Source organism: Bos taurus, chromosome 8 (genome assembly GCF_002263795.3).
Source record: "Bos taurus isolate L1 Dominette 01449 registration number 42190680 breed Hereford chromosome 8, ARS-UCD2.0, whole genome shotgun sequence".
In the NCBI taxonomy this organism is placed as follows: domain Eukaryota; kingdom Metazoa; phylum Chordata; class Mammalia; order Artiodactyla; family Bovidae; genus Bos; species Bos taurus.
This window is the reverse complement of record NC_037335.1, coordinates 92534337-92553887: the sequence shown is the minus strand read 5'-3', so window position 1 is coordinate 92553887 and position 19551 is coordinate 92534337.

Below are 19551 nucleotides of genomic sequence, written 5' to 3'. Positions count from 1 at the left end.
ACCTTACTGTTTTATTCTCCATATACATAATAATTTGCATCTGCTAATCCCAAACTCCCAATCCTTCCCTACCCAACTCCCCACTCCCTTGGTGATGACAAGTCTGTTCTCCAAGTCTGTGATTCTGTTTATGTTTCATAGATATGTTCATTTCTGGTATATTTTAGATTCCATATATAAGTGATATCATATAGTATTTGTCTTTCTCTTTCTGACTCACTTTGATAAGTATGATAAGCTCTAGATTCATCCATGTTACTGCAAATGGCATTATTTTATTCTTTTATGGCTAAGTTATGTTCCAGTGTGTGTGTGTGTGTGTGTGACTTCTTTATCCATTATCTGTTGATGGACATTTAGGTTGCTTCTATGCCCTGGCTATGGCTATGGTAAATAGTGTTGCTATGAACATAAAGATGCATGTATGTTTTTGAATTATAGTTTTTTCTGGATATAAGCTCAAGAATGGAATTGCTAGACCATATGGTAACTCCATTTTTAATTTTTTTAAGAAACTCCATATTTTTTTCCATAGTGACTGCACCAATTTAAATACCTCCACCAGAATAGGAGGGTCCCCCTTAACTCCTCATTACCTTCAGCATCAGACCCTCAAGCCATACACAAAAATAAACTCAAAATATCTTAAAGACTAAAACACGAGACATGAAAACTCCTATAAGAGAACATAGGCAAAACATTCTCTGGCGTAAATTGTACCAGTGTTTTCTTAGATCAGTCTTCCAAAGTAATAGAAATAAAAGCAAAAATAAACAAATGAAACCTAATTAAATTTAGAAGATTTTTTCATAGTAAAGCAAACCATAAACAAAACAAAATGACAGCCTATGAACTGGGAGAGTATATTTGCAAATGATGTGACTGCTAAGTGCTTAATTTTCAAAATATAGCACAGCTCCTACAATTTAATAACAACAACAACAAAAATAAATGACTCTGTTGAAAAATGGAAAAAAGACCTAAATAGACTTTTATCCAAAGAAGACATGCAGCTAGCTAATAGCCACATGAAAAAAAAAAAAATCATCATTGCTAATAACTACAGAAATGCAAATCAAAACTACAGTGAGGTGCCACCACACACCAGCTGGACTTTGTTGTTGAGTCACAAAGTCATGTCTGACTTTGATATATTGCTTTTCTGCTGCTGCTACTGCTGCTAAGTCACTTCAGTCATGTCCAACTCTGTGTGACCCCATAGATGGCAGCCCACTAGGCTCCCCCATCCCTGGGATTCTCCAGGCAAGAACACTGGAGTGGGTTGCCATTTCCTTCTCCAACGCATGAAAGTGAAAAGTGAAAGTGAAGTCCCTCAGTTGTGTCCAACTCTTCGCGACCCCATGGACTGCAGCCTACCAGGCTCCTCCATCCATGAGATTTTCCAGGCAAGAGTACTGGAGTGGGGTGCCATTGCCTTCTCCAGATATATTGCTTTACTATCCTCTAATTCAACACTATTAATGCTGATGTTTTCCTGCAAAGTGCTTATTTAGTAAGAAAAGTATGAATTTCTAAGCCCACAGTAAGTATTTTGTAGGCTATAATTTTTATATTAATTATTTCTTAAATAACACATTAAAAAGGTAAGGATAGCTGGTCCTGGATATTAAGTTATTTTATAAGATTTTGCAAAATGTTACTAATTGAAAATATGGCACATAGTTTTCCCCATAAAATATGTATATATAGATATATAGATACTAATACATAAAAGTGGTTCTGAGATAAAATAGGTTCTTCAAGCTTGTGATGGTTTCAGTGATTCACCTATTTATGTGTATATGCCTGTAAAGATGTATATATGTATGATTTGTATATCTATCTATCCAACCATAGATGGGACTATGGTGATAGATGGGAAATTTGGTGATTTCCCTCTGTGTTGCAAAAAAGATTTCAGACACTAAACAATGGCACACAAATGTAAAAATAAAATTACCAAGTGAATTCAAAGTGATTTTGTATAATAGCATTTATGTTTGTTATAAAAAGTGACCTTGTAATTGTACCAGTATCTGAAGTTTTCATTCAGTTCAGTTCAGTTCAGTCGCTCAGTCGTGTCCGACTCTGTGACCCATGAATTGCAGCACACCAGGCCTCCCTGTTGGCTTAAAGCTCAACATTCATAAAACTAAGATCATGGCATCTGGTCCAATCACTTCTTTTCAAATAGATGGGAAATAATGGAAACAGTGAGAGACTTTATTTTTTGGGGCTCCAAAATGACTGCAGATGGTGACTGCAGCCATGAAATTAAAGGATGGTTTCTCCTTGGAAGAAAAGCTATGACCAACCTCAGTTCAGTTCAGTCGCTCAGTCGTGTCCGACTCTTTGTGACCCCATGAATTGCAGCACGCCAGGCCTCCCTGTCCATCACCAACTCCCAGAGTTCACTCAGACTCACGTCCATCAAGTCAGTGATGCCATCCAGCCATCTCATCCTCTGTCGTCCCCTTCTTCTCCTACCACCAATCCCTCCCAGCATCAGAGTCTTTTCAAATGAGTCAGCTCTTTGCATGAGGTGGCCAAAGTACTGGAGTTTCAGCTTTAGCATCATTCCTTCCAAAGAAATCCCGGGGCTGATCTCCTTCAGAATGGACTGGTTGGATCTCGTTGCAGTCCAAGGGACTCTCCAACACCACAGTTCAAAAGCATCAATTCTTCGGTGCTCAGCTTTCTTCACAAACCAACTCTCACATCCATATATGACCACTGGAAAAACCATAGCCTTGACTAGATGGACCTTTGTTGGCAAAGATGCCACCACACCTTTGCCAGAAAAGGCAAAGTAATGTCTCTATTGGCAAAGTAATGTCTCTGCTTTTTAATATGCTGTCCTGGTTGTTCATACCTTTTCTTAAAGATTTCATGGCTGCAATCACCATCTGCAGTGATTCTGGAGACCAAGGAAATAACATTTGTCGCTATTTCCACTGTTTCCCCATCTATTTGCCATGAAGTGATGGGACCGGATGCCATGATCTTAGTTTTCTGAATGTTGAGTTTTAAGCCAACTTTTTCAGTCTCCTCTTTCACTTTCATCAAGAGGCTCTGGAGTTCTTCTTCACTTTCTGCCATAAGGGTGGTGTCTTCTGTATATCGGAGGTTATTGATATTTCTCTTGGCAATCCTGATTCCAGTTTGTTCTTCATCCAGCCTGGCATTTCATATGATGTACTCTGCATATAAGTTAAATAAACAGGGTGACAATATACAGCCTTGACATACTCTTTTCCCAATTTGGATTCCAGTCTGATGTTCCATGCCTAGTTCTAACTGTTGCTTCTTGACCTGCATACAGATTTCTCAGGAGGCAAGTCATGTGGTCTGGTACTCCTATAACTTTAAGAATTTTCCACAGTTTATTGTAATCCACACAATCAAAGGCTTTGGCATAGTCAATAAAGCAGATTTTCTTTTTTTCTGGAACTCTCTCACTTTTTCAATGACCCAAAGGATGTTGGCACTTTGATCTCTGGTTCCTCTGCCTTTTCTAAATCCAGCTTGAACATCTGAAAGTTCATGGTCCACATACTGTTGAAGCCTGGCTCAGAGAATATTGAGTATTACATTGCTAGCATGTGGGATGAGTGCAATTGTACAGTGATTTGAACACTCTTTGGCAATGCTGTTCTTGTGATGTGAATGAAAATTGCCTTTTTCCAGTCCTATGGCCACTGCAGAGTCTTCCAAATTTGCCGGCATATTGAGTGTGGCACTTTCACAGGATCTTCTAGGATTTGAAATAGCTCAACTGGAATTCTACCACCTCCACTAGCCTTACTCACAGTGATGCTTCCTAAGGCCCACTTGACTTCACATTCCAGGATGTCTGGTTCTAGGTGAGTGACCACGCCATTGTGGTTATCTGGGTAATGAATATCTTTTCTTTCTTTCTTTTTTTTTTTTTTTCTGGGTCACAGTACAGACCACCCAACTCCTGGGCACCAGCAACTGGTGAGGATGCCTTGACTGCAGTCAGTCGGGAAACTTTATCATCAGTTATTCTCACAGTTGCTCTCATCTCACACGCTAGTAAAGTAATGCTCAAAATTCTCCAAGCCAGGCTTCAGCAATATGTGAACTGTGAACTTCCACATGTTCAAGCTGGTTTTAGAAAAGGTAGAGGAATCAGAGATCAAATTGCCAACATCCGCTGGATCATTGAAAAAGCAAGAGAGTTCCAGGAAAACATCTATTTCTGCTTTACTGACTATGCCAAAGCCTTTGACTGTGTGGGTCACAATAAACTGTGGAAAATTCTTCAACAGATGGGAATCCTGGACCACCTGACCTGCCTCTTGAGAAACCTATATGCAAGTCAGGAAGCAACAGTTAGAACTAGACATGGAACAAGAGACTGATTCCAAATAGGAAAAGGAGTACATCAAGGTTGTATATTGTCTCCCTGCTTATTAAACTTATATGCAGAGTACATCATGAGAAATGCTGGGCTGGAAGAAGCACAAACTGGAATCAAGATTTCTGGGAGAAATATCAATAACCTCAGATATGCACCACCTTTATGGCAGAAAGTGAAGAGGAACTGAAGAGCCTCTTGATGGAACTGAAAGAGGAGAGTGAAAAAGTTGGCTTAAAGCTGAACATTCAGAAAACGAAGACCATGGCATCTGGTCCCATTACTTCTTGGGAAATAGATGTGGAAACAGTGGAAACAATGTCAGACTTTATTTTGGGGGGCTCCAAAATCACTGCAGATGGTGACTGCAGCCATGAAACTAAAAGACGCTTACTCCTTGGAAGAAAAGCTATCAACAACCAAGACAACATATTAAAAAGGACTCTGAGTCCTTTAAGTCCTCCCAACTACAAGAGACAGATGGAGGAAAGAAAAAAAATACATATTTTTTAATTTATGTAAAGATATATCAGTAATGACAAGTAACATTGTCTTTTTTTTAATAAAAAAAAAAGTTATACAGTTTTTCAAGGAGAACCTCACTACAAAATATTGGCTACTTTCCCATGCTGTATGATATATCCCTTTAGCTTATACATTCCAGAGTTTGAACCTCCCACTCCTCCAACCCTGTGGATCCCCTCTTATACTCCCCACTGGTAACCACTAGTTTTTTTCTATATTTGTTTTATTTGTTTGAGGATTATTCTCCGAGTGTAAATACATATCAAATCCAAGTATCTTTTGTACTAATAAATGTCAAAACATTGTACTGTGAATACGGTATTTTAAAAAATCCCAGCTGCTCAGTTTCCCAGATGTGAAAATTTCCCAGATTTCTCAAGTGCGCTGTTGCACCGTGTGTCTCCTCTGGGGAGCTGATCTCAGGCTGTGACCCTCCTGGCAGATGTCAACCGTCCAGGATCACAGGAAAATGTGGTTAGCAATTGGGAGTCTGCTAACAGTTTGGTGGAAGATGCAGTCTCTGGGGCCAAGATCGCAGCCAGCCTCTTGCCTTCCAGCTCTGGCTATTGCAAGCCTGCCTCTCTACCTCCGGTGGAGGGGAGGGGCCTGTAGCAGCCAGCTAGCTCTCCTTTGGTATTTGCTCAATCCTGTGTTCTGTGCACGGACCAGGCTGTGCATTAGAGCCTTTCATGGGAGCATTCTCTCTCTCTCTCTCTCTTTTTTTTTTCCCCTTTGGTGATCCCACAGTTTGGGTTGTTGTCTCATGTTAGCTCCCTCAGATTGTCCTCATGGCATTCAGGCCCAGTCCTTTCCCTAAGCAATGATTATGCAGCTTGTGCCTCCCTGTTCAGCCCCTTCTTGCTGGTGGCAGACATGAGCATCTGGGCTTCTTCTCTGCTGGCAGTTGCAGTTAGGCGTGCTTATTCTGTGTATGTGCTTTGTTTTGTTTCCGTTATGTTGTCCTCTGAGAGTCCAAAACTCCCCACAGACTCGCCTGTGAGAGGGTTTCCTACTGTTTGGAAACTTCTCTTTCACAAATCCCTCCCCAGGATGGGTTTCATCCCTAACTCTTTTGTCTCTCTTTTGTCTTTTATATTTTGTCCTACCTCCTTTTGGAGAGAATGGACTGCCTTTCTGGGTGTCTGGTGTCCTCCGCCAGCGTTCAGAAGCTGTTTTGTGGAAGTTGCTCAGCATTCAAATGACCTTTTGATGAATTCTGGGGGAGAAACTGGTCTCCTCTCCCTATTTCTCTGCCATCTTGGGACTGCATTCCAAGGATTAGGTTTTAAAAGCTATTTTGATATTTGGCAAAACTAATACAATTATGTAAAGTTTAAAAATAAAATAAAATTTAAAAAAATAAATAAAAGCTAAAGGAAGTTAGGAGATAGGCCATACTAAGGGACAGAAAATAAATATCTGCATGAAGACAGAAAACTCAAATGGATGAATCGTAAGTGTAAGAATTTTATGGGAGGAGGGATGAAACCTGCTTTAATAGGAAGGAATCGAGCATACCTATTGGCAAAATTATTTGTTCTAACTTGTATGGAAGTTATCTGAAGGACTTACACACAGCACTTGACTTTGACCCACACACAGTCAAAAAATGCAGACAACTTTACTGTCAGCCTTCCATAGCTGCACTTCTGGCATTCACAGATTCAATCAATAACAGATCATGTAGCACTGCAGTATTTATTGAAAAAAAAATCCATGTATAAGTCGACCTGTGCATCTCAAACTCTTGTTGTTCAAGGATCAACTGGACATCCTATTGGTTCTGTTTCTCTAGATCACTAATAGGCCTGTGCTGTGCTCTGCTGTGCTTCATTGCTCAGTCGTGTCTGACTCTGTGACCTCATAGAGTGTAGCTTGCCAGGTTCCTCTGTCCACGGATTCTCCAGGCAAGAATACTGGACTGGGATGCCTGTGCCCTCCTCAACTAATAAACCTACAGCCTGTTAAACAAAGCAGTAGCCTGACAAGCCAGAAATAGAAGACTCTAGCTAGCCCCACTTCCTCCTAGTGGAGCTTAACCCTTCCACTGAGGGGTAGTTGAGCCGTATTTAAAGATGTGAAGTTTGGTGCCAGAATGTCTGGGTTCACAGCCTGGCTCTACTAATAACTAATCATAAAACCTTAGGTAAGTTATAAAACAACTCTGCTTTAGTTTTTTCATCTGTAAAATAGGAATAATGTGATATTAGTACCTGTATCACAGGGTTGATATGAGACAAATTATTTAATTCATATAGAACACTTAGAGTAGTGTTAAACTGACTAAAAGCTCTCAATAGTAATTAGCTATTATTATCTCCTGGTTACAGATTGAGTTTCATAGGGATATTTTAATGGAAATTTGAAACTCTGAAGACAGCCTTATCTGAAAATAGGGTCTTTGTAAATGTAATTTAAGTAAAACTTAACATGAGATCATACTGGACTACAATGAGTCCTAAATTGAATGATAAAGTGTCCTTATAAGAGACAAAATAGAACATACAGAAACACAGGGGAGAAGATGATGTGAAAACGGTGCCAGAGACTGGCACCAAGAAAAGGCATGCTGGGAAGCCAGGAGAGCTACAAGAAAGGTATAAAACTCACTCTCTGAGCCTCCAGAAGGAACACACTCTATTGACACCTTGATTTCAAGCATCTGACTGTCAGAAATAAGATAGAATGCAGTACTGTTGTTATGAACCACCAAATCTGTACTTTTTTTTTTTTTTTTATGGCAACCATTGGAAACCAGCATAGAATCCATTCCATAAACATTTACAGAATTGTTACCTTCCAAACACTGATGTGTTATCTGAGCATGTTATATTCAATAAGACCCAGGCCTAGACATCAATTTGTTGTTCAATTACAATAAATTAATAACAGCAATATAAATAGATACAAGTTGCTAAGTGATGGAGTTCAAGAAGTAGAGTAGTAAACAAGTTGCATTTTTTTTCTCTTTACATTTTACTACTTATTGCTTTGTTACATTTACATTTTTTTTAATTTTATTTTTTTTAAATTTTATTTTATTTTTAAACTTTACAATATTGTATTAGTTTTGCCAAATATCGAAATGAATCCTCCACAGGTATACCCGCGTTCCCCATCCTGAACCCTCTTCCCTCCTCCCTCCCCTACCCTTCCTCTGGGTCGTCCCAGTGCACCAGCCCCAAGCATCCAGTACCGTGCATCGAACCTGGACTGGTGACTCGTTTCATACATGATATTATACATGTTTCAATATTATTCTCCCAAATCTCCCCACCCTCTCCCTCTCCCACAGAGTCCATAAGACTGATCTATACATCGGTGTCTCTTTTGCTGTCTCGTACACAGGGTTATTGTTACCATCTTTCTAAATTCCATATATATGCGTTAGTATACTGTATTGGTGTTTTTCTTTCTGGCTTACTTCACTCTGTATAATAGGTTCCAGTTTCATCCACCTCATTAGAACTGATTCAAATGTATTTTTAATGGCTGAATAATACTCCATTGTGTATATGTACCACAGCTTTCTTATCCATTCATCTGCTGATGGGCATCTAGGTTGCTTCCATGTCCTGGCTATTATAAACAGTGCTGCGATGAACAATGGGGTACACGTGTCTCTTTCGCTTCTGGTTTCCTCAGTGTGTATGCCCAGCAGTGGGATTGCTGGATCATAAGGCAGTTCTATTTCCAGTTTCTTAAGGAATCTCCACACTGTTCTCCATAGTGCCTGTACTAGTTTGCATTCCCATCAACAGTGTAAGAGAGTTCCCTTTTTTTGCATTTCAGTGACACATCAGACCATTAAAATAGTGTCAGCTTCTTCTACAAATAACTGAAACCCCACTGTTCTCTCTATCGAAGGGTGAATGTAATACCTTGTGAGAATAGGTCTGTAGCTTTAAATAAAACAAGATTATATTCTCTCTTTCATTAGACAATATAATGGTATGTGAGAAGTTATGAATAGAATAGAATAATGTAATCTGGTTGTGAAGGAAAATATATGTTCTTCCCTGTTAATTCAGTGTCAGCCAAGTAGAAAAAAATACGTATAAAAAATACAAACAAACTGCTGAACCTCAAAGGTTTAACAGTGCTTCACAGCTTTGTAAGCTCAAGTAACATATGAAACATAAAACAAGTTTTAATTTCTGGGAATATCAGACATAACATTGATCATCTCTCATTTCATATATATCTATGCTAAGTCACTTCAGTCATGTCCGACTCTATGCGACCCCACAGACGGCAGCCCACCAGGCTCCCCCGTCCCTGGGATTCTCCAGGAAAGAACACTGGAGTGGGTTACCATTTCCTTCTCCAATGCATGAAAGTGAAAAGTGAAAGGGAAGTCGCTCAGCTGTGTCGGACTCTTAGCGACCCCGTGGACTGCAGCCTATCAGGCTCCTCCGCCCATGGGATTTTCCAGGCAAGACTACTGGAGTTGGGTGCCATTGCCTTCTCCCATATATATCTATATCTACCTATACACACACACACACATATGTACATATATATGTACATATCTCAACTTTTTTAAAAATATAACATTTTCAAAAATTTTATTGTCAGTAGCATATGATTTCTTTGTGTTTATACTTTCAGAAAAAATGCAAATTTTTTAACACAGTCTATTTGAGTTTTCCAGGTTGGAATTTAAGTTTAGTTCTCTGTAAATCCCTTGTGCTCTAAGCGTGAAATCAAGTAAGTCAATATATTGCCCCTATAGTGTCCTCTCACTATTTTTTTCAGTATCTATAAATTTCTATTAAAAAAATAACATAAACTTTGGAACTACTCCAATCTGATGTAAGAAGAATAAAAATGTTCCTTATTATTGGAATAAAAAAGGTGGAATTGAAAAGAAATGTGCTTAAAAGCTAAAGGGAGGTCTTGCAATAACATGCATTTTGGATTGTAGATATCCTGGAGAAGGGCATGGCAACCCACTCCAGTATTCTTGCCTGGAAAATCCCATGGACAAAGGAGTCTGACAGGATACAATCCATAGGGTCACAAAGAGTGCAACACAACTGAAGCGACTTAGAACAGCACAGCACAGCTTTCGCTAAAGAGAGATATTGGTCATTTTTCAATGAACAATTTGAATATTCACAATTAGGACAAAAATCTAGGAGAGAGGTACTGCGGCATGGACAAAGGGATTGATAGTGAGGATGGACTGGATATAATCCTTTGAAAAAGAGACAAGGAAAACCTAGCTGGACTCAAAGTCACCGATGAATGGCAAATGGGGAAAGCCTCATTTGTTCTTTTCTTATCATTGAATTGTTATGGAGGTGCATTTGTTTTGATGAAAGTGACCTCAGGAGAGTCATAGAAGTAACATCAATGAGGTTTGCTAAATATTTGGGCAACGAGAAAAGCAATTCAGTCATCACTGAATTATTCAGGAGATGATTATCTAAGTAATGGACTTTTTCAGAATTTTTTCCCCTGTTTTCCATCTGTTGCTTACAATTGGTCATTTCACTGCTCATTAGTCTCCTTATCAGAGGAAAGGGAATTATTGTGAAATTCCAATGTCTTTTACTGCTGCATCTTGTTTGCATCATGATTAAGATTGTCTTTGCTTTTGTGTCTCTGGTTCCAGTAATCCATTTCATAGCATCAAGGAGCATTTTAGAGCAAGAATAGCTCTTGAAAATAATTTATTCAAATACTACCAGAGATGTTACATGAGTTGTCCCAAGTCACATAGCTGGAAGAGAAGTAAAGAAATGGGTCAAACCTTATTCCTTCTACTGAGGTCACTATCTGCTTTTGCTACATTATGATAATATTGAAAGTTAGCTTTAAAAAATAGGGACCTTAGGGATTCTGTAGATATATCTATTGATATTTATTGCTTGGATCAATGTAACCCTGTCACAAAAGTTGTTTCACATATCCTTATGTTATAATGCTGGCTTTGGGTGTCTCCTACCAGATTTTAATGGCAACCCACTCCAGTATTCTTGCCTGGAGAATCCCATGGACGGAGGAGCCTGGTGGGCTACAGTCCATGGGGTCGCAAAGAGTCGGACACGACTGAGCAACTTCACTTTCACTTTCACTTCACTACCAGATTTTATGTACCTTTTAAGCTTGGCTTTGGATTTCCAAGCAAATTTTCACATTTCTTTCTCTTCTTTAGTTCCATCAACATAAGCATACAAGTCCTTTACTTTGAAGATTATTTTTTAATTGTTTATGAATCATTATTACAGGAAAATAAGAAATTAGGGCAAATAATGTATTTAAAGATAAGATCTTTCTTGAGATGGTGGCTGGAGGTTTCTAAACTGGAGATTTCACTGAACTTTTATGCTCTCCATTTAGTTCTACACTTGAGACTCTCATTTGGTTCTCTTCTTTCTAACCACACCATTTTCATTACTCCAGGATTCACTTGGGAAGAATGACAGGTGTCCTTTGCTTCTAGCACAACTGTCACATTGGGTGGCATATACTTATTTGGGAAAGTAAAGACTTAAATTTTAAAAAGTGGCAGAAAAGGGCAAGAAGATAACAGTAGCACTGTCATAAGTATTATATTTTCTTTGAAGGACAGTGCCGCACGGTGTGTGTGTGTCTGTGGTTGTGGGTCTGTGTGTTTATAACCCAGTTTCTATTTTGCAATTGAAATGAAATTAGTCATGCCAGGAAAGTAGAGTACCCTATGTAGCATTTTACTAGACTGACATTCAGTAATTTGCCTACCTCATTGCACTAACATAAACATTTTGCAAAGAATAGAACCTGTTGCCATCTCATTAGTAATAACTGACACAATGAACTGGGGTAGAAATATATGTATCAAAATTCATTCATCAAACATTTATTGAAGTGTAACTATATTCCATTAATTTTTCTAATCACAATAATGTGATATTTCATTACACTTTCCTTTCAATTAACCTGTACCTTTGCACAAAAGGTTTTTTTTTTTTTTTATTAAGCCACTCAATCATGTCTGACTGTTTGCGACCCCATGGACTGTACAGTCCACGGAATTCTCTAGGGTAGAATACTGGCGTGGTTAGCCTTTCCCTTCTCCAGGGGATCTTCCCAACCCAGGGATCAAACCCAGGTCTCCCGCATTGCAGATGGATTCTTTACCAGCTGAGCCACAAGGGAAGTCCTTCACAAAACTAGCCAGTCTTAGAGCCTACTTCACTATTTCACAAACATATCCAGATCAAAAAGCCTGCCCTGTATTCTCAAAAGCCTTACCTTCACACTTTTTGGCTTCCAGGAATGAACTGCTTCTGCCTATAAAAGCTGTATCTATTTAAAATTTTGATTTTTATTAACAGTCTCTTCCTTGGAAACACTCTTTCTTCCATGCCCCTATATACATTCAAAGTAGAAAAGTGAACCCATATTAATCAAAGGCCAACCAAATGCCAAACTTCTAACATGTGCCATCATTATTAATCTTAACTGAAATGGGTACGTATAAATAATAAGTTAAATTTTCTTCCTTAAGCACAATTCATTTTTTCCATACTCTTTTTTTAAGTAATTTTTATTGGAGTATGTTTCACTTACAAAACTGTTTGTCTCTGCTGTATAGCAATGTGAGTCAGTTATACATATATACATATATATGTATATGTATATATATATATGTTAATATATGTATAACATATATATATGTATATCACACTCTTTTTTAGATTCTATTCCTATATTGATCATTACAGAGTATTGACTAGAGTTCCCATGCTATACAGTAAGTTCCCATCAGTCATCCATTTTTTATATAGTAGTGTGCACATTAAATCCCAGTCTCCTAATTTGTCCTTCCCCCTTCCTCCTTGATAACCGTAAGTTTGTGCTCGAAATCTGTGACTCAATTTCTGTTTGTCAATAGGTTAATTTAGACAGTTATTTTTAGATTTAGCATATAAGAAATACCATATGATATTTGTCTTTGTCTGACTTAATTTCAGTCAGTATAACAAACTCTAGATCTACCCATGTCACTGCAAATGGCATTATTTTATTCTTTTTAGGACTAATATTCCATTGCATATATGCACCACATCCTCTTTATCCATTCCTCCCTCAATGGACATTTAGGTTGCATCCATGTTTTGGCTTGGAGAAGGCAATGGCAACCCACTCCAGTATGCTTGCCTGGAACATCCCATGGATGGAGGAGCCTGGTAGGCTGCAGTCCATGGGGTTGCACAGAGGTGGACACAACTGAAGTGACTTACCAGAAGCAGCAGCAGCATGTCCTGGCTATTGTAAATAGTGCTACAATGAACACTGCAGTGTCTGTATGCTTTCAAATAATGCTGTCCACCCCCACCCCCCACCCCCACCAGATATATGGCCAGTATGGGATTGCTTGATTATATGATAGCTGTAATTTTTATTTTTTTTTAGAACTCTCCATATTGTTTTCCATAGTGGCTATACTATTTTACGTTCCCACCAGTGTAGGAGGGTTCCCTTTTCTCCACACCATCTCCAGAATTTATTGTTTGTAGATTTTTTGATGATGATTAGTCTAAGTGGCGGAGAAGGCAATGGCACCCCACTCCAGTTCTCTTGCCTGGAAAATCCATGGATGGAGGAGCCTGGTAGGCTGCAGTTCATGGGGTGGCAAAGAGTTGGACACGACTAAGCGACTTCACTTTTACTTTTTACTTTCATGCATTGGAGAAGGAAATGGCAACCCACTCCAGCGTTCTTGCCTGGAGAATCCCAGGGATGGGGAAGCCTGGTGGGCTGTCGTCTCTGGGGTCGCACAGAGTCAGACACGACTGAAGCGACTTAGGAGCAGCAGCAGTCTAAGTGGTGTGATGTGATACCTCTTATAGTTCTGATTTGCATTCTTCTAATAATTAGTGATGCTGAGCATCTTTTTATGTGCTTTTTGGCCATTTATAGTCTTCTTTGGAGAAATGTCTGTTTGGATGCTTCATTTTTTTTTTTTTTTATTGGCTTGCTCATTTATGTGATATTGAGTTGCATGAGCTGTTTGTATATTTTCGAGATCAATCCTTTATGGATCTCTTTATTTGCAAATATGCTCTCCCATTTTGAGTTTTCTTTATATTTTGTTTACAGTCTCCATTCCTTGGTGGCTTAAATGGTAAAGTGTCTGCCTGCAATGTGGGAGACCCAGGTTTGATCCCTGGGTTGGGAAGATCCTCTGGAAAAGGAAATGGAAACCCATTCCAGTATCCTTGCCTGGAATATCCCATGGATGGAGGAGACTGGTAGACTACAGTCCATGGATTGCAAAGAGTCAGACACGACTGAGTGAGTTCACTTTCCTTTCCTTGCTGTGCAATATCTTTTAAGTTTAATTAAGTCTCATTTGTTTATTTTTGTTTTTATTTTCACTACTTTCAGAGTTATTTCAAAAAAAGTCTTCCTGTGATTTATGTCAGAGAGCATTCTGCCTATATATTTTTCTGAGCATTTTACAGTATCCAATCTCATGCTTAGGCCTTTAATCCCTTTTGAGTTTAATAAGTAAATATAAGTGTTAGTCACTCAGTCATGTCTGATTTTTTGTGATCTCATAGACTGTAGCCCACCAGGCTCTTCTGTCATGAAATTCTTTAGGCAAGAACACTGGAGTGGGTTGCTGTTTCCTTCTCAGGAATGAATGGGAAGTGAAATATTCCCCATTTTTATTAGCTATGTAACACCAAAACAAAAGAAACAGACAAATTCTGACAAGAACAGCACAGATTCCAACACTGATGCATACAAAGGAACCGATTCCTTGATAGGGTAAATAAATTTACCCTATAAAACAAATGAACTAGTTCCAACTACGTTAACCACCCCCACAAGAACTGGCTCCCAAATGAACTGGTTCCAGTTGCTGACCAGTTGCTAAGTCAGGTAAATACATTTACCCTACAAATGAGCTAATTCCAACTAGGGTGGGCTTGCCCCACAAGGACTAGTTCCCAATGAACTGGTTCAGGGTAGAGACCAACAATACTTCCTCTCTGCAAATGGATACCCAACCAAATTGGCTTGTCCCATAAAGGAAAAGCCCAGATTGAGAGGAAAAAATGTTCCCCATGTGCACATTGGAGTGACTTATCCACCAAAATTGAGCCCTTCAGCTAGTTTATTTTTGTTTATAGTGTTAAAGAATGGTCTAGTTTCGTTCTTTTACATGTAGCTGTCATGCTTTTTCAGCACCACTTATTGAAGTAATGGTACCAGATGCCATGACCTTAGTTATTTGTTTGTTTGTTTTAATGTTAAATTTTAAGCCAACTTTTCCACTCTCTTCTTTCACTTTCAACAAGAGGTCCTATCACTTCATGGCAAATAGATGGGAAAAAAGTGGAAGCAGTGACAAATTTTATTTTCTTTATTTTCTTCCAAAATCACTGCAGACAGTGACTGCAGCTGTGATATTAACATATGCTTGCTTCTTGGACGGAAAGCTAAGAAAAAACCTAGAGAGCAGAGACATCACGTTGCCAACAAAGGTCCATCTAGTCAAAGCTATGATTTTTGCAGTAGTTATATACAGATGTGACAGCTGGACAATTAAAAAGGTTGAGCAGTGAAGAACTGATGTTTTCAAATTGCTGGAGAAGACTCTTGAGAGTCCCTTGGACTACAATGAGATCAAACCAGTCAATCTTAAAGGGAATAAACCCTGAAAATTCATTGGAAGAACTGTTGCTGAGGCTGCAGCTTCAGTATTTTGGCCAGCTGATCTGAAGAACCAACTTATTGTAAAGACCCTATTGCTGGGAAAGATTGAAGGCAAAAGGAGAAGAGGGCAGCAGAGAATGTGATGGTTAGATCGCATCACCATCTCAATGGACATGAATTTGAGCAAAATCCAAATGATGGTGAAGGACAGGGAAGCTTAGTGTGCTGAAGTTCATGGAGTTGCAAAGAGCTGGACATAATTTAGCGACTGAACACAAACAACATATGTACAAGGGTGTTTTAAGTTGCTTGTCTCTTTCCTGCCTCGGGAGCTTCCTTTAGCATTTATTATAAAGCTGATTTGGTGGTGCTGAATTCTTTTAGCTATTGTTTCTCTGTAAAGATTTTGATTTTTCTGTCAAATTTGAATGAGAGCCTTGCTAGGTAGAGTATTCTTGGTTGTAGGTTTTCCCCTTTCATTACTTAAAATATATAGTGCTATTCCCTTCAGGCACATTGAGAAATCAGCTGATAACCATGTGGGGATTCCTTTATATGCCATTTGTTGCTCTACCCTTGTTGCTTTAAATATTTTTTCCTTTAATTTTTATCAGTTTGATTAATATGTATCTTGACATGTTCCTCCCTGGGTACATCGTGCATGGGATTCTCTACATTTTGGGACATGAGTTAGTGTTTCTTATGTTATGGAAGTTTTCAACTGTAATATCTTCAAATATTTTCTCAGTTCTTATCTCTCTCTCTCTCTTTTTTTTTTTTTTTTTTGTATTTGTGAGACGCCTATAATGTGAATGTTGGTGCACGTAATATTTAGCCAGTGGTCTCAGAGACCATATTCATTTATTTACATTCTTCTCTCTATCTCTTTCTCTCTCTTTTTTTTTTCTTTACTCTGTTCAGTGGTAGTGGTTTCCACCACTCTGTCTTACAGATCACTTACTCATTCTTCTGCCTCATTTTACTCTACTATTGATTCCTTCTAATGTATGAAAAGTAGGAAGTCAAGAGATACCTGGAATAATAGGAAATTTAGGTTTGGAATTCAAAATGAAGCAGGGAAAAGGCTAACAGTTTTGCCAAGAGAATACAATGGTCATAGCAAACACCCTCTTCCAACAACACATGTGTAGAGAAGACTCTACACATGGACCTCACCAGATGGTCAATATCAACATGAGATTGATTATATTGTTGCAACCAAAGATAGAGAAGCTCTACAAAGTCAGCAAAAACAGGACCAGGAGCTGCCTGTGGCTCAGACTTGGATTGAAGAAAGTAGGGAAAACTACTAGATCATTAAGATACAACCTAAATCAAATCAAAGGCGATGACAGAGGATGAGATAGGTGGATGGCATCGCCGACTCAAAGGACATGAGTTTAAGTAAACATTGGGAGTTGGTGATGGACAGGGAAGCTTGGCATGCTGCAGTCCATGGGGTCACAAAGAGTTGGACATGACTGAGCGACTGAACTAAACTGAACTACGACTATACAGTGGAAGTGACAAATAGATTCAAAGGACTAGAACTGATGGACTGAGAGCCTGAAGAACTATGGATGGAGGTTTGTGACATCGTACAGGAGACAGTGATTAAGACCATTCCCAAGAAAAAGAAATGGAAAAAGGCAAAATAGTTGTTTGAGGATGCCTCACAAATAGCTGAAAAAAGAAGACAAATGAAAGGAAAAGGAAAAAAGGAAAGATATACCCATATGAATGTCAAGTTCCAAAGAATAGCAGGAGAGATAAGAAAGCCTTCCTCAGTGATCAACAAAAAGAAATAGAGAAAAACAATAGAATGGGAAAAACTAGAGATCTCTTCAAGAAAATTAGAGATACCAAGGGAATATTTCAGGCAAATATGGGTACAATAAAGGACAGAAATGGTATGGACCTAACAGAGGCAGAAGATACTAAGAAGATGTGGCAAGAATACACAGAAGAACTATACAGAAAAGATATTCATGACCCAGATAATCACGATGGTGTGATCACTGGACTAAAGCCAGATATCCTGGAATGTGAAGTAAAGTGGGTCTTAGGAAGCATCACTACGAACAAAACTAGGGGAGGTGATGGAATTCCAGTTGAGCTATTTCAAATCCTAAAAGATGATGCTCTGAAGTACTGCACTCAGTATATCAGCAAATTTGGAAAACTCAACAGAGGGCACAGGGCTGGAAAGGCCAGTTCCTTTCCAATGCTAAAGAAAGCAATGCCAAAGAATGCCCTACTACCATACAATTGAATTCATCTCACATGCTAGCAAAGTAATGCTCAAAATTCTCCAAGACAGGCTTCATCAGTTCATGAACTGAGAACTTCCAGATGTTCAAGCTGGATTTAGAAATGGCAGAGGAACCAGAGAGCAAGTTGTCAACATGTGTTGGATCATCTGAAAAGCAAGTGAGTTCCAGAAAAATACCTAATTCTGCTTTAGTGACTACACCAAAGACTTTGACTGTATGAATCACAACAAACTGTGGAAAATAAAGAGATGGGTGTGCCAAAATACCTTGCCTGCCTCCTGAGAAATCTGCATGCAGGTCAAAAAGCAACAGTTTGAACTGGACATGGAAAAATGGAATGGCTCCAAATTGGGAAAGTAGTACATCAAGGCTGCATATTGTCACCCTGCTTATTTAACTCATATGCAGTGTACATCATGCAAAATGCTGGGCTGGAAGAAGCACAAGCTCAACTTAAGATTGGTGCGAGAAATATCAATAACCTCGGTTTAGTAGATGACACCTCCTTTATGTCAGAAAACAAAGAGGAACTAAAGAGCCTCTTGATGAAATTGAAAGAGGAGAGGGAAAATGTTGGCTTACATCTAAACAGTCAAAAATCTAAGATCATGGCATTTTATCCCATCACTTCAAGGCAAATAAATTGGGAAACCATGGAAACAGTGACACACTTCCTTTCTTTGGGCCCCCAAATCACTGTAGATGGTGACTACAGACATGAAATTAAAAGACACTTGCTCCTTGAAAGAAAAGATATTTCCAACCTAGACAGCATATTAAAAAGCAGCCACACTACTTTGCTGACAAAGGCCCATCTTGTTCAAGCTATGGTTTTTCAAGTAGTCATGTATGTATGTGAGAGTTGGACCATATGGAAAGCTGGGCACTGAATAACTGTGGTGCTGAACACTCTTGAGAGTCCCTTGGACTGCAAGGAGATCAAACCAGTCAATCCTAAAGGAAATAAGTCCTGAATATACATTAGAAGGACTGATGCTGACGGTAATGCTCCAATACTTTGGCCACCTGATGCAGAGAAGTGGTTTATTGTAAGAGACCCTGATGTTAGGAAAGATTGAAGGCAGGAGAAGAAGGAGATGACAGAGAATGCGATTGTTAGATGGTATCACCAGCTCAATGGACATGACTTTGAGCAAGCTCTTGGAGTTGGTTATGGACAGGGAAGCCTGCCATGCTGTAGTCCAAGGGGTCAAAAAGAGTTGGACACCACTGAGCAACTGAACTGAATGTATTTTTCATTTCAGTTATTTTACTGTTTACTTATGCTTGTTCTTCAAATTTTCTGTGTGCTCTGCTTAGTCGCTCAGTCATGTCTAACTCTTTGCCATCCCATGGACTGTATCCTGCCAAGCTCCTCTGTCCATGAGGATTCTCCAGGCTGGAATACTGGAATGGGTTGCCCTTCCCTCTTTTAACTATATATATATATATATATATATCTCAACACCATTGGATTTTTATCTATATGAGAGGAGAAACTATGAGTAATTTAAACATATATCTGAAAGTGACAGAATATTTTGACATATGTCAAATAAAATAAATGCTTGTTGAATCAAGTTAAATTGAACTTCGGTTTGATCCTTCAGTCAGGAAGATCCCCTAGAGAAGGGAAGGGCAACCCACTCCAATATTCCTTCCTGGAGAATTCTATAGACAGAGGAGCCTGGCAGGCTACAGTCCAGGGGGTTG